This window comes from Lepidothrix coronata, unplaced genomic scaffold, assembly GCF_001604755.1.
Source record: "Lepidothrix coronata isolate B3197 unplaced genomic scaffold, Lepidothrix_coronata-1.0 Scaffold3, whole genome shotgun sequence".
Lineage (NCBI taxonomy): Eukaryota > Metazoa > Chordata > Aves > Passeriformes > Pipridae > Lepidothrix > Lepidothrix coronata.
The window spans coordinates 11,549,011-11,564,041 of record NW_016690183.1 but is presented as its reverse complement, the minus strand read 5'-3'; the positions used below and the strand labels follow the sequence as shown (position 1 = coordinate 11,564,041).

The following is a 15,031-nucleotide window of genomic DNA, read 5'->3' as shown; positions in this document are numbered from 1 at the left end:
GCTCCGGAACGATCGCCGGCAACCTCTGTCTCCCAAGGTCGGCAAGGCCCAACCAGGCCTCGCTCCCCAACACGGCAGACTCAACAGCAGGGAACCTGCACCTCCAAACCGCTGGAAGGAAAGAGAGCGAAGGCCTCTCCTCCTCTCTTCTTATAATCTGGCTTACGTAAAAATCGTAGGGAATACTGGGTAAATCTGGACCCTTCCTTGGTTACAAACTGGTCACCAAGGATGGCCTAGCCCAAACCACCACACATGGTTAAGATATATGACACCTACTGCTTTTCCTTTGCCCACAAAGTCTATGATCATGGGAAATTAAATAACTTTGACAGACAACTAAGAGCAGAGAAAGGTATCTAGTAGTTGTGGTGAACAGTAATCAGTTAGACCTACAGAAGAACTATCTTGACTGGTATTTCAGATTGGAAATAAATTGAATTTCCAACAGTGCACCCCAACAATAAGCGTTTCACCAATTTTCAGCTCAGCAGCTGCAGACCACCCTCAGGGGAAGGCCAGTCAGACATAGAAGAGGTTTGGGTGAACACTCATATAGAAATATAGGGAGGTTGTGGCAGCCCATCTTAAGTTAGGCCAGGGTTTGCACTGTGAGAGATGTGGGTAAGTGCTCTGGCAGTCATATTTTTAACATTTGTAGATTTTATACATATGCATGAGCCAAACTGAAACCTCTTGATGTGTCTTAGATGCTGGTAGCTGTTGTGGCACAAACTGGTCATGAAATCCCAATCCTGAAAATCCAAGACTTGTTTACTGAATAGTAGGTAAGATATCTGTTTTTGAAAGGTTTTGTTGTTGGGAATTTTTGTAAAAAACAAGGAGCCCAGAAACATGACGCCTCTCTTCAAACATTTGATTATAACTGATGCTTAATTAGACAGGGAAAATGTTCCCAGGGCTTCACAAACCACAAGTTAAAATAAAAAATGGAGAGGCTGCATTCTTTGTTTTGAGGAAGTACTCCATACTTGAAACTACAATTGTTTCCTCACTCACATTACAAAAATCCATTATAACACATCTACAAAATATGGAAAACTGAATTTGTTTTGCCCTATATGAATAAGCAGCTTTCCTAAACTCACCTTTTCTATCAATTAAGAGAGGGCTAGGATTTCTTGGACCACCAAGGCCAGATGCTTTTATTACTACACTTCCCTTTCACAAGCACAGGATTGCTCCATCTTAAAAATTATCATATTGTTTTGCCTCCTGCTGCTCCTATGAATAGCGTGTTGCAAGATCTCCCTACTCTAATAGTTAGACACCTTTTACTCTCCAGCTTGACTTTATTCATGTATACTTTATACTCCATTTCTGTATTTTATCACAGAGCACAAGTTCATTTGTGAGGTCCCATATTACTTACATCTGATAGTGCATGCCTCTCTTCTCCTGGTTCCACTTCAGCCCTACCAGGAATGGATATTCAGTGAAGTAAACCAATGGGGAAAGCCACAAGGGTTGTACTGGGATCTTGCATGTACTGAATGTAACATTAACTGAGCAATGTCTGAGTCAGTGAAGCAAAGCATTCACCCTAGCACTGATTATCTTTCCCATCACTGTCATCTGGTTCAGCTGTCTCCCAGAAATTCATTCAGCTTGGTTAAAATTTCTGGGAAGGGAAGGTTTCCTCTGTTGCCTGTCCAAGTCCACAGCTCTTAGAGTGGAAAATAAGGACAAGTCACTTTTAGCAGATGGATAATAAAAGTTATCTTTATTTCTGGCTCTTTGAAATCTTTTCTTCTTGCACACAGGGTTCACGTGTGCTATGCCATCATAATCATTGTGTGTTAGCACTCTCCCATGCCTTTCCCATCTTAAATATAACTCCGTAGGTCAATAGGGAGAATCCATAAGTCTCTGCTAGCACTCCTCAAGACACCCTTCTCCAGGGCATTGAGCAGGGCATATGAGACCAGAGGAAGGCATGACCCAAAGGCAGAGGAAGTCTTTGAATGTTTCTAATGTGTTCTAATACCGCCCAAGCTGTTCAGCACAGTTCAGCTTGGCCCCTTAGGCCACTCTAACCTGGCAGGGTGATCTGGTGTGGGATCTCAGTGTAGTCTCCTGAGGTGCAGAAGGAGGTTACCAAGAAGAGGTCAACACCTTGGAGGCTTTCAAAGCTCAAGCAGACACAGCCTTATGCAACATGGTCTGAACTCAGCTCTGATCTTTCATGGACCAGAGACCTCTTAAGATCTCTTCCTGCCAGATGGACTCTGTGAGTCCATTACACAGAAGACACAGATAAGTGATCTAATCCATGACCAGCTCACAGCTAACATCCTTGCTGCATATAAATTGCCAAGTGTCAGCCACTAACAAGCCCTGCAATTGAGAGCTGGAAATGAAGGAAGGTAAATAATCGAGCATTGCAAAATACAGAAAGCAAGATGAAAGAGTCATGGTTACTTCAAAGTAGATACCAGGCATTGGAAAACTGAATCAAGCTGAAGGTCATGTAAAATAAGTTGGTCTCTGCTTTCACTTATTGAAACTATGCCTTCATTGCCCCCCACTGAGATTCTGGCAGGCATTGTTCCTGGACATCATCTATTGGAAAATTATTGATTCCTCTTTGACACAGCATCAGATCATCTTTGGAAATTAAGTTTCCTTATGTTTGGCAAGCACTTTGAATTAATAAGAAATGGAAACATCAGAATACAAGTGCTCACTACTCAATTTTATGACTGCGTTGCCCAAGTGACAGATCTGTGCAAGATTAGAGACCTGTTTATGCTGGCTATTTTGAGGCCTAGAGAAGCATTTTATTTCCTTGCAATACTATTGTTTTCTGCCAAATTGACCAACAGAATATTTCTAGATTCCAAGACTTCTCCAAAAAGTTCTTTGCACCCGTTATGTTGCAGGCAGGAAAGTTCAAAAATTACTAAACCAGTGTTGCCATTTCTGACCTCACTTTTTACATGGTCAGTTCAGAAGCTGGTAATTTATTTAACCATTTTGACATGATGGCATTTAAAATAAATTACTCCAGAATTATTCTGTCCTTGTATTTGGTCTTGCAGTCAGAAATCAAAGCCTAATGGTACCTATGAAGTGACCTTTGCTTAAACACACATCATGCTAGTAAAAAGACAATGCATGTCAATACAGCACAGTGCATTTGCAACACTCCTTCAGTTTGTTCCAAAACTCTCATGCTAATGCCTCTTCCAAGCAGAATGGGTGATCTCTTGTTCTGTATTTGTTTCATGCAATTCACCTGAGCAAATTCACGAGGCATAAATATTTATTGTGACTAGACTATTTCTCTCAAACCAAATGCAAATTTAAAAGTACAAAAGAACCAGAAAATGTGTTCCATTCCCAAATTAAACATCAGGCCATTGCATGTCTTTCCTGCCTCCAATAAAGGCCATAGATTATAATATTATGGAGATTTTAAGCCTTTCACATTCCTGCAAATGAATGCATGTTCATTTTTTACTACAATAAATTACCTCAAATTGCTGCATAAGTTGTATTAAAATATTTGTTTCAAAGTTCTTGTTTGGAAGGAAATTATCTTTATATGTTAATTTTTTTTCTGTTCATTTTACAGGTCTCAGTTCTTGCTCCTTCTCCTCCAAATGCCATTTGCATCCCTTATCCTAGCTCAGAAAACTGCTGGTTTCTGCTCAGTTACTACTAGTTGCCATGCAAGAGCATCATGCATCACACTGGGGATGGGCAATCTTTTTAAGGAGGATCTGGGAGCACATGGTTGCAGACACTGAAGGATTTTTTCTGTTTTGAGGTACTGGCCAAGAAGGCCCAATATAGGCAGCCCTTGCCTGGGTTTCCAGTCTGTACATGCCTCCCTAGGCACCTCAAGGCTGTAACTGTCGTGCTCATAGAGAATGGATTGAGCATGAAACCTAACAACAGGATACAAATGGTGGCATTGCAGGTCTTTTGCAAGCCTTGCTGAAAGTTTTTTTGAATATTTGATCTGGGGAAACTTCAACATTTAAAAGGCATTATCTTGTGAAAAACAATGGGTTTGTTACGGTTTCCTTCAAAGGCCTCAGTCCTTAAATTCACTTCATTGTCAGTTTGTTGCAAATCAGGCTTCCTCAACTATTACTCCATCAAAATCCTGCCAGAAGAAGCATCCTATTTCTCTTACTCAGGCCAAACGCTTTACTGCCCTAGTCTCAACTTCACCAGCCCCAGGCCTTTTCCAGACTAAGTCCCAAGCCCTCCTCCTGGGCCAGCACTTGGAGATCTCTCAAAATGTCTTGTATTCCTGAATTGTTTTGCACAAGCTACACACTGGCTTCTCTGGATGCTGGAGAGGACAAATCTGTCTCACAGCAAGCTTCTGATGCTTTAGCCTCACAGGGTCACCATCACAAAAAGAATATGAAGCTACTCCAGCACGGACAGCAAGTCCTGAGAAAATTTAGTTCTGCCGCAGCTGTGTGTTTAGCTCAGTCGACTTCTCTGATGTATATGTACCGTAGTGGCTGAGCAAACTTCTGGTGCTAATAGCCCCGTACCTTTCTGGAGCCTAATTTAGGAAGGCACCCACTGACCTTGGTCGTCCTGGGTACAGTGGCCTGTTCTGATCAGTAGCAAGCCAATGGTAATGGGCTCTTCGCCCAATTGCTCTTGCCACATGGTTGTTGCGATCACATCCTGTCTTTTCACTACAGCTGGGTTCCTACTTTGAAAACTCTGCTTTTCATTCTTCAAGCATTTATTACAAAATCAAATTATTAATCTCTGGTACTACTTCTTGATCTATAAAAGTCATGTCTACAAATTTTAGAAGTGTGATTGGAGATGGAGCATGTTTTCCCACTAAGGAAAATCCCATTGGGGTTTACTTATATACTCAAAGTAGCTTCAGAAATTTTTAGAGAATTTTACTTTTAAGGTAGAAAACATCTCCATAACTTGGCAGAACACACATCTCAAGGAAGGATTTAAAGGGAGATGATAGCGTTGCTGTAGATTTTTTTATGGACAGATGCAGAATGAAGAAAAGTCTCAGCCATAAATAACTCCCAGGCTTCATGTTCTAGTAGAAATATTGCCACTTTTTCAAGTAATTCAACATAAAAATTATACCTTGTCATTTATTCAGACAGTCTGATTTATAGGGACTGCTGTTGTTCTGATCATGCAATTGTTCTGATTGCATCCTTGTATTCTCCATATATTGCTCACAGTATCTCACTTTGTGGCAATACAACCTTGGTGTGTAGCACTTTTATTGGGCTTCCCCTCATTTATTGGGTAAAAGTTGATTAAACCCAATTAGTCAGGGTCACATTCTATACTTAATAGAAATTTGTTTAAATAAATTAACTATGAAGTTTGACAGTACAGCACATTACGTTTTCTTTCTATGTATCCACATATCAGTTAGATGAGAAATACACAAAATAGAAACAGAGTTGCTGCCACTTTGTCATCATCTTTTTTACCGTGAGTAAAAACTTTCAGAGATTATACAGTGTCTTGGAAGAACTAAGTGCGTTGATCCTACTTCGGTATGAGATTTTATGTATGATACTTCTTGCCAGACTATATAAGATAATAAGTACATATATTATGTATATAGTATAAAAGTATATGGATTGCAAGACTGTAATTAATTCATGGAAATCTTTTCTTTTTCACTTCTTCTTCCAAGAAGGTGGAGTACCCCTCTGTATACAATGAGAATTTCCACCCAGCTGTATTCCCAGTAGTCTGGAACTCATTCTTGTCATGTGCTGCCGAAGAAGATCATGTATTTGGTTTGTCTGGGAAGGCAGAGACTCTTAAGCACAGAGCCTGGAAGAGATGGGATGTTTTGGAATTTCTAGAAAAGGACAGTGGTTTGATTTGCATAGTTTTGCTGCTGACTGGTGGCACAAAATTTGGACAGCATCTGTTTTATTGCATCATCGTTACTGGACATCACGTGATATGATAAGACTGATCCACCCTGGAATGACTAATCGAGTGGGATGCTTGAAAAGGTTTTTTTCTTTTTTACAACCCTCAATTACAGAAACCACATTTTCCAGGGCAAAAAACAGTAACTTTTAAGCATGTGTGAATGTGTATGTGTGTTGTGCTTTTTGCTTTTTGGATTTTTTTTTTTTTTTAACAAAAAAGGTTCTCCTGCCCACTAAGGAATTTGGTCAGAGAGACTTTTTGTTTTTTAAACCTGTAGTGAATCAACATGAATCATCTAATTTTAGCCATCATCTTTATAGTTTGAGACAAAAAGTAAGACTTACTCCCTAGGCGAGGCAAAAATGTATTTCCTGGCTCATGAAGCTTGTCGCCCCATTTATTGTGAGATATACAGCCACGTTACTTTTCCCACTTTCAGCTATGCCTATTGGAATATGTTTGGTGCGTCAGCTAACCTTTAAATATTAAAAATGGAGAGTGGCTTTAACAACTTATGCCAAAATGGAAAGGTGTAAGGAAACCGCAGTCTGGAACACAAGAACTCAACGTTCCTCATGCTGAGGCCTCTCTGCATCTTTCAGCACTGAGACCATGGGTGGTTTCTAGAAATAATATTGTGTTTGTAGCTGTGCACTGCTAGAAAATGGTTTTCAGACCTACCTGTTTATGACAAAGCCCCAAGCAATAAGCAATGGTCTTTTTTCTCTTCTCCTGCTGAAATTGGCATGTTTAATCCCTCAGTGAGATCTATGTCGCATTTTGCCCCTCTACCTCTGCAGGATATATGTTCTACTGACCTCAGTAGGGCTTAACTATAGCATGCAGAAGATAGAGTGTGGGACAGCCACCATTCATTTTGAGTTGTTCAGGTGTATTTAGATGTCTTCAGGAGTTTTGTAAGAGTTTGAGACTGTAAGTTGACGTGCATCACAGTTGAGGACCTCTGTGTCAGTTTGTCATGGAGCAGATTGAAAAGACATCCTACTAGTCACCACAGTGCAGTAATAACTATCCTTTCAGCCTGGTTGTCTAGGCTAAGTAGAGCAGGCAAACAGTTGCTGACCCAGGTTTTGGACAGCTGAATTTGGAGGAGATTACTGTCTACCAGGCAGCCTATGGAAAACCCCCAATCTTCACAGAGATTGAGAGGTCAGACATCAGGCGTGGCAGGATCCCTGGTGCCTGACCATATCCATAAATAAGTTTGAGGCTTTACAAATCATCTTCATATGTGATACATATGACATTGTATGGCTGGGGTTGTTTTTGTTATTTCTTTCTCTTTGGTTATTTCTTTGTCTTCAACAAGGTTTAAATCTACTCAAAACCGGGGAGTGGGAAGTGGGATTTCTTGCATCTATCCAATACTGCTGCAAGAACATATTTCCATAGTAGTTATCAGCCTCTTGCAGGAGCTTCAAGACTTTTCCTACATGTTTTGGAAAACTAAACTTTTAGAAGTAATGTGGTGATAAACTCTATGTTAGCAACATGCTCAGTCTTTCTCTGCCTGAGCATACTGAGATGACAGAATGGGCCATTGGGGTCTAATATTTTACACTGAACAGGGTGAAGAAATGGCTTTCTTCCAGCTCAAGTTTATCTAAAATTCCTTCTAGACATACTTTTTAGGAAGTGGTCTTGGACATGAAAACAGCAATCTCACAGACATCTTCAGGGATGAAACATCCTTTCTATAATTTTTTAACCTAGTGGCACACTTTCTTGGTAGCTGTAGAGTGGGACAACATATCTTCTGCAGATCTCTTATGGTGCCCAAGTTACTTTAAATGAGTACAAAAGACCTCCCACCTCTCTGAAAACCTCATGCTTTAGGTATCCCTGGAGGACAGGTCTGCAGCTGGAGCTCTAGGGATGCCAAAATACAAGAATATTCCTTCAGGCAAATTGTGGGTAAATAAAAAGCCTGTGAAATGCTAGAGGAGAGTTGGGAAAAGCACAGCTAAGGCCTCCAGGGCTTATATTCCTGTCAGGTATACTCTCTAAAACAGTGGAGGCAGACTGTGGTTTGTAGCTTGTAGTCAACTGGTGGATTTGAGCTGCCTTCAGGGCCTCCACAGGCTGTCAAAAGAAAACAAATGGTTGCTGCTGTGGCTGCAGCCCAGGAAATCCCTTGGGCCATTGGTCACAGTCTTCACACCCCGAGCTTCAAACTCAGCAACAAAACAAAACACTGCAAGAAGCTTCTCAAGACATCAACTTCCAGCCCAGAGAGCTGAAGGGAGACAGGTCCTGTAAAAGCATCCAAACAGGTTATGGGAGAGATCCTGGCCTGCTGTAAAGGTAACAGTCTGTCCACAAAAACCACTGGTATTTTAGGGAGATTTCCTGCTCACTACAACAACTCCTTTGGATCCACAAAGCCAGGGCTGACTGGGAGCACAGCAAATCCTGGTCACCCTTCACCAACTCCCACTCTGCATGAATCGTCTTCCCAAGGGACATCTGAAACAAAAAGTTGGGGATCTAAAGAGAACAGTTATGAATATGTCTCAAACTTTTGCTGCTTTATTGAAAAGGACTAGCCTCTGGGAAAATGACCAAAGACTTCCTCTAAAATAATCTGCAGAAAAAGCCCAGGATATTTAGCAAAATCTTCACCCTCCCTTCTTCAGTTTCTTAGCTAGAAACCATTATGTAGCTGAGAGTATAGCTGGAAGGTTGTAAAGAATTCAGGGAGTACTCTGTCACCCTTCTTCTTGCTGCCTAAACCTGCTAAGTGATCTGACTTCAGAGACCTTGGAGGATTAGTCAAGGTTTAAGGACAACTCAAAAGACTGTGCCATGCCTTAGCACTCTGCCTTGATGGGCTGAGCAAGTAAAATGCCTGCTACCAGGGCTGCCTCCAGCATACGCGGCTGCTGCCCTCTCCCTCTGCTCCTGCTGACACTGATGCTCTTCAGGTCTCAACAGAGCTTATAGGAAGTGCCCTGGGCTGCACTCTTGGGGACTATTTGCTCCCTATTAGCAGCTATGACAGCAGTTCCCCATCTCCTCTCGGAGCAGAACAATATGGATTACATCTTAAGGGCTGCTCACAAATGTATCAACTACAGCTTTTGGTCTTTCTATTCTTTAGGACACCAAAATAGATTTAAAAAAAGAAATTTGAAAAATTACTTATTTATGTTCTTGTAAAAATCTGACACACATTTGAAGATACCGATAGTGTTTTTGTGCTGGCTTTTCAGTTTATGCTTTACCACAAATTTCCTATGGCTGTAAAGGCAAACATAAGCATGCAATTATCATGGTTTTCATCATTCAGTGGCATTAACTGTCTGGTTATAGTGGCTTTTATACTCTGGTTCCTAGCCACATTCTAACATTCACTCATAAATTTGACCCCTGAGTCAGATCCATAGTTCATGTCTTATCATGGTAGATTATTGTTTCCTCTAGCTGTTCTGTACCTCTCCAACCCCGTGTCTACTCACAGTTACTGTATACATACCCCAAAAAAACCTAAAGTAAAACTTAGGGTAAGCACAGAGAAAACTCAGCATGGATACTGGTGAATGACTGAATTAAAAGAAATATGTGCTTTAATTAAGATTGTTATAAGATGAGCTTTTAAGGTGTTTGATAGAGTAAAACAAAATAACCAGTTTGCAGTGAAATCACAGGAGGTTAATGGGACAGTTTTTTAAATATCCATATCCACTGACTGGAAAGGGACTCAACAGAAAAGCACTTGGATGCTCTGGTCAGCAGCTGGCTGAACGTGAGCCAGCAGTGTGCCCAGGGGGCCAAGAAGGCTGATGGCATCCTGGCATGTATCAAAAATAGTGTGGTCACCAGGAGCAGGAGAGTGATTATCCCCCTGTACTTGGCATTAGTGAGGCTGCACCTAAAATACTGTGTCCATTCTGGGCCCCTTACTGCAAGAAAGACATTGAGGTGCTGGAACGTGTCCAGAGAAGGGCAACAAAGCTAAGGAAGGGTCTAGAGAATAAGTCATATGAGGAGAAGAGAAGACTCAGGGGACATCTTATCACTTTCTACAACTAAATGAAAGGAGGTTGTAGCCAGGTGAGGGTTGGTTTCTTCTCCCAGGCAACCAGCAACAGTACAAGAGAACATAATCTCAAGTTGTGCCAGGGAAAGCTCAGGTTGGACATCAGGAGGAATTTCTTCATTGAAAAGGTTGTCAAGCACTGGAACATGCTGCCCAGGTAGAAGGTGGAGTCACCATCCCTGAAAATGTTCAAGAAATGACTGGATGTGGCACTTAGTACTATGATTTAGTTTGCGTAGTGGTGTTCAGACAAAAGTTGGACTCAATTATCTTGGAGGTCTTTTCCAACTTTAGTGATTCTATGATTTATTTCCTAGCAGAAATGGTCTGGCCATGGAGGTAGCAGTGCAGCTCCATAGCTGTGTCTCCTCAGTGGGAACAGATGATGGTAATGGACAAAGGAGAAGGCAAAACATTCCTTTCACTCTTGAGCATCTACATAAATCTGTGCCTTACTGCATTAGGAGGAGATGGAGATTGGGCTACTTTTTCTATCTTTCATTTTATATAATTGCAATTTTCATTTAAGGAAAAATGAAAAATGAGACTTTTAATGGGGATAATTAAGGTTTGATCCATGGACAATCTCATGGTAAAGAAAAAATTTAAGTCATTCACCAATGCATACACAAATATTCATTTTTACTTATTAAATTATACTTATTAAATTATATTTATTAAATAAGTAATATTTATTAAATTAGCAAATAAAATCAGTGGAACATGATTTTAATGTCCTTGAAAAGATGTGACTAGAGCTCTTTCGGTTATAAGGGAAAAACATGAAAGGAATTTGATATCAGAACAAGCAAGCCTAACACAGTTGGACCAGCCAAAATAAAAGCCTTGCGGTCTATTCATTTGGAGTGCAGTGGAAGCCCATGAGTGCATGAATCTTGACACAAAACTTTATCTGCATCAGGCACAGGCTGGTGCCAGACAGCAGCAAACCCTTTTGTGCAAGGGAATTTTTATTGTGAGCTAGAGGGGAAAGGAAGGTTCAGCAACAGAAATAAGAAAGCTACTTGCATCTTCATAAACAGTTTCTTCTCAGAAACTCTGTGGAAAAAAATTGTCCGTAATATATGAAGACAACACAGCTGAAGAGATATTTTGTGCAATATATCATTAGCTGTGCTTTTCTTGCAAGAGATAACTGTTCTATAGTGTCCTGATACTAGAGACTATCTGGTGAGCTGAGTAACACAGTTGGCTCTGCCACACTGCCCACTTTCCTTCCTGAACTGAAATCTGCTCCTTGAGCAAGTCTAGAAGCCAGAATTTTACAGACTAAAACATGACAGCACTGTCTGGCTTGATAAAAAGAAACATGAACCAGTGGCATAGCATAAAGGTCTTCATATATTCTGAGATAAGATGTATCCTGCCTTACCCTTCAAATTTTGACATAGTACTGCAGGATGATTCATACTAAGTAGAATAAAAATGCCAGGCAATATATGACTGCTGGGTGAGTGATCTTTCCTCTTTCCTCTCCATCCTTGCCTTTCTTCCCTCCTAGGTCCAAGAGGTTGCCTGATTAGGGACCTGTAGCATCAAGTATATAATTTCAACTACTATTACAATAAGTTAAAAAAGATTTCCAGATGACAGTTAGCCAGCAATTCTGATTTAATCTCTCAGGGTCATTATTTGCAATGAACGCTAACTCAGCACCAGGTCATGCAGCTCCTTTTGTCCACAAATTTGCTTTGACTGGGACATTGGAAGCCTTGTCCCCAACCTGAATGTCTTTCTATTTAATATTTTTTTAATATATGAAAGTGGTACCTCTGAGGTTCAGTGTGAGGAGTTTTGTAATATTAGTAAAAAACAGAATCACAAAGCACTGTGGCAAGTATCAAATGCACAGGTGAACAATTCCAGTTGTTTTTAAACTCTGCTGTCTGCCCAAGCACTATACAGCACTAGAAAGCTGTATAGTCTAACTTTGACTCAGGTCTGGCAGGTGGAACAGTTATTAAAAGAAAGGCTGCAGTGCCTGGAGGTTTCATTTTCTTGTACAAACATGAGGGTACATTGGAGCATGTGGTGTTGATGATATTGTGGGGACAAAGCACAAACTACTCGGGCCATTAAAAACCCACATCCCAGACTATGCCACATGGCAGCACAGAAGAAAACCCAAGCAGTTCTTGCTAACACAAACCAATTAAATTATTTTTAGCTTTTACAAAAACAAAAAACACAGCAAAAAAGCAGACACACTGGTCACTAAGACAATAAGCATTTCTAAAATTAGTCTTGAAATTCTCTAAATACATGCACCCCCTCCCCCACCTCCCAAAAGAAAAATCATAGTAACCATTAGGGTGTCTGTGTTTATGACTAAAGACCATAGCCCAAAGATTTAGATTTAAGGTTGGAGGTTTTACTTTTCATTCTGCTGTTCAAAAGAAATTGTTTAGCTCTTCTTTACTCCCAGTACAATGATCTATGTGGCCATTTTCTGCAACTGCATTCGTAGCAGAGTGAGCTAATGGATCTATGATATGCTTTATTTTCTTGAGAAACAAGTTAATGTGTGTGTCTGCCTGTCTGCATATAGATATGCATACATATATAAATACAAGTGTATATGGGTTTTTTGTGTGTTTGCAGATGTGTATCTAAGAGTCTCATGTATGGACATCAGGGCCAAAATGTAAGCACAGGAGACAAGGAAAACATTCTTTCATAACCTATGAGAATGCTTAAAAGCAGCCCTGAGATTTTAGGGAGAATAACAAAGCACTGTGCAGGCTCATACACAGTATTGAAAGTATCCAATAAATGTGCCATGATAATACTCATTAAAGAAAGATAACTCGTGGAAGACTTTATAGTTGGTTATCATATGACTCCTAGAAACAGCAGAAGAAAAACCAGCAGGACTTCAGATAACACGTCAGTGTTCTTTGAAAATTTCCCTTAACATAATAAAAGGTGAACTTGCAGTTCCATTAACATGTAGTGACATGAGCTGTTACTTTTCTTACCTGAAATTTAGCTTGCCGATGGTTATTGTAAATTTTGAAAAAAATAAATATATAGTTGTATATTTTTTAAGTCTGAATCTAGCACCAGTATGTAGTTTTCAGAACTGCCAGCTTTAGCAATCTCCCTTTGCCTTGCAGAGGTTTGGCTGATCACGTAGGACAAGAGCAGCTCCTCTCTGAGCCCAGGGTGGCTGGACACTATCTCCATCTGAGTCCTGGATGGCTCACAGACGAGTCTTTTAAGGTTTGATGCACACAGACCAGTGAGTGGCCCTACACAGACTAATTCATGTCCCTTGATACCATATTTTGTGATATTTTGCTTAAAAATCATTGGGTTCTTAAAGGTGGGGAAACTTGGATATTTACTACCCTGCAGGGAAAACCATAGGCAACCTCACTGTGCACAACATGCCCGAAGTGAATGGCCACCCTAATTAGAGGCTAAAGCCATAGAGTAGCAAAACATTGGGCAAACAGGGTTTTTTAAGAAAGGAAAAGACTCCTTTTAGGAAACCTTCATTTTTTATGTGGCAAGGAATCTGTGCGGATCCCACATGCCACTGCACCCTCTTTAAAGAAATCGCTTACTGAAATAGAGTGCTACAAGATCCACCCCAACCAAAATGCCTAGAGGAAATGACTAGTGGCAGGCAGACCAAGCAAGCCAGCCAGCTGCAAAGACGCTTGACAGGAAAAATGGGCATTCATGGTGAAAAACAGTAGCCAGTGGGGAAACTTGACGTGCTTAGTAGCAGCAGGTCTCAATGACCTGTGGTCAACTTCTTTCCCCACCACAGTACTCTAGAGCTACAATAATAATATTTTACAGCCATACGTCCTCCACAACCACTTTTCACTGAGTGGGATGACAGATGGGGCAAGATGTATTCTGATGGTGACGCTGTGTAGGTCAGTTGTCACCAAGAGCTTTATAGGAGGCAAATATGTGCAACAAGGCACTACTGTTGGGGTAGTCATCGATGCTTGTGTTTTGCTTCTCATGCTTCTTTCTATGGTTCCGTGTTGCTTGCCATGAACACAGTCCTGCATCATCATGGCAAGGCTTGGCTCACCAGCATTTGCTCCTCCCCTCTCTCTGAGCTCCAAGTAAAACAAATCATTGCCCTTCCTTGTGCCAGCCCCTTCAATTTCCCACTTTTAGCACAGCAGCACTGCCTGACACAGTCCATCACCTTCAGTGATCCCCTTCTATGCAGGCTGGATAAGACTTGTAGACTTAGTTGATGCATCTCAGCAAAATGGGGGAATATTTTCTCTCCATTTTTTGCACCGAGAACTTGATATAGGTTGTTCCTGTGATGATCAGAAAGAAGCCAAACTTTAAATCCATGTCCATCCAATCCATTGTGATGTCTTGTCTTTTAACTTCTGGTGGTTACAGGTTCTGAACCCTCTGAATTTGTCTATTCTTTCTCCTTCCATGTTGTTAGTTCATTTCCTAACAGTGGTAGTCTACTTCAAATCTGAATCTCTTACTTGTTATCCCTGATGCTTTGCAGTGACAGTACTTATTTTTTTTTGAGTTACAGGGGTTTAGTTATTATGAGAATGCTTTCAATAAAAGTGCATTCTGGTAGCAGAGAAAACATGGCAAGTTCAATGCATGACATAAACACCATATTATCATGCCACTGATTACAAGACTATCCAAGCAAATTTTTGAACACCCTTTTGAAATTCCTTGTTAGCAAAGTTGTTTTGTCAGATCACTGGCTGAGAAGTCTAATTTCATGGAATCTAAGCAATCACTTCTTTAGCAGAGGATGGTCAAAGATGGCAAAGCCCAATAGCCAGTCCATAAAACATACATCATGAAGATACATAATACAGATATTTTTAAAAAATTAATCTTAACCAGTTACACTAATGCTTTCACTTCTTTTTAGGGTTTTCATTTTAGCTGTGCTTGTCAACATAATTTCACTTCAGTGAGTTTCAAGTCTCCTTTCAGTTTATACCAGAATTCAGTCTCAAACCCTGGCTTGACAATTCATGTTGCTGAGTCCAGGGAAAAAGG

At 40.6% G+C, this 15,031-nt stretch overlaps 1 long non-coding RNA gene across 1 annotated transcript; it reads left to right on the top strand.

Moving 5' to 3' along the window:
- The first annotated feature begins 201 nt into the window (after positions 1-201).
- Positions 202-4,093, top strand: LOC108499921. The gene is made up of 3 exons (XR_001875695.1): positions 202-355; positions 711-788; positions 3,599-4,093. It is a non-coding gene; the product is annotated as an uncharacterized LOC108499921 (long non-coding RNA).
- The last annotated feature ends 10,938 nt before the right edge of the window (positions 4,094-15,031 follow it).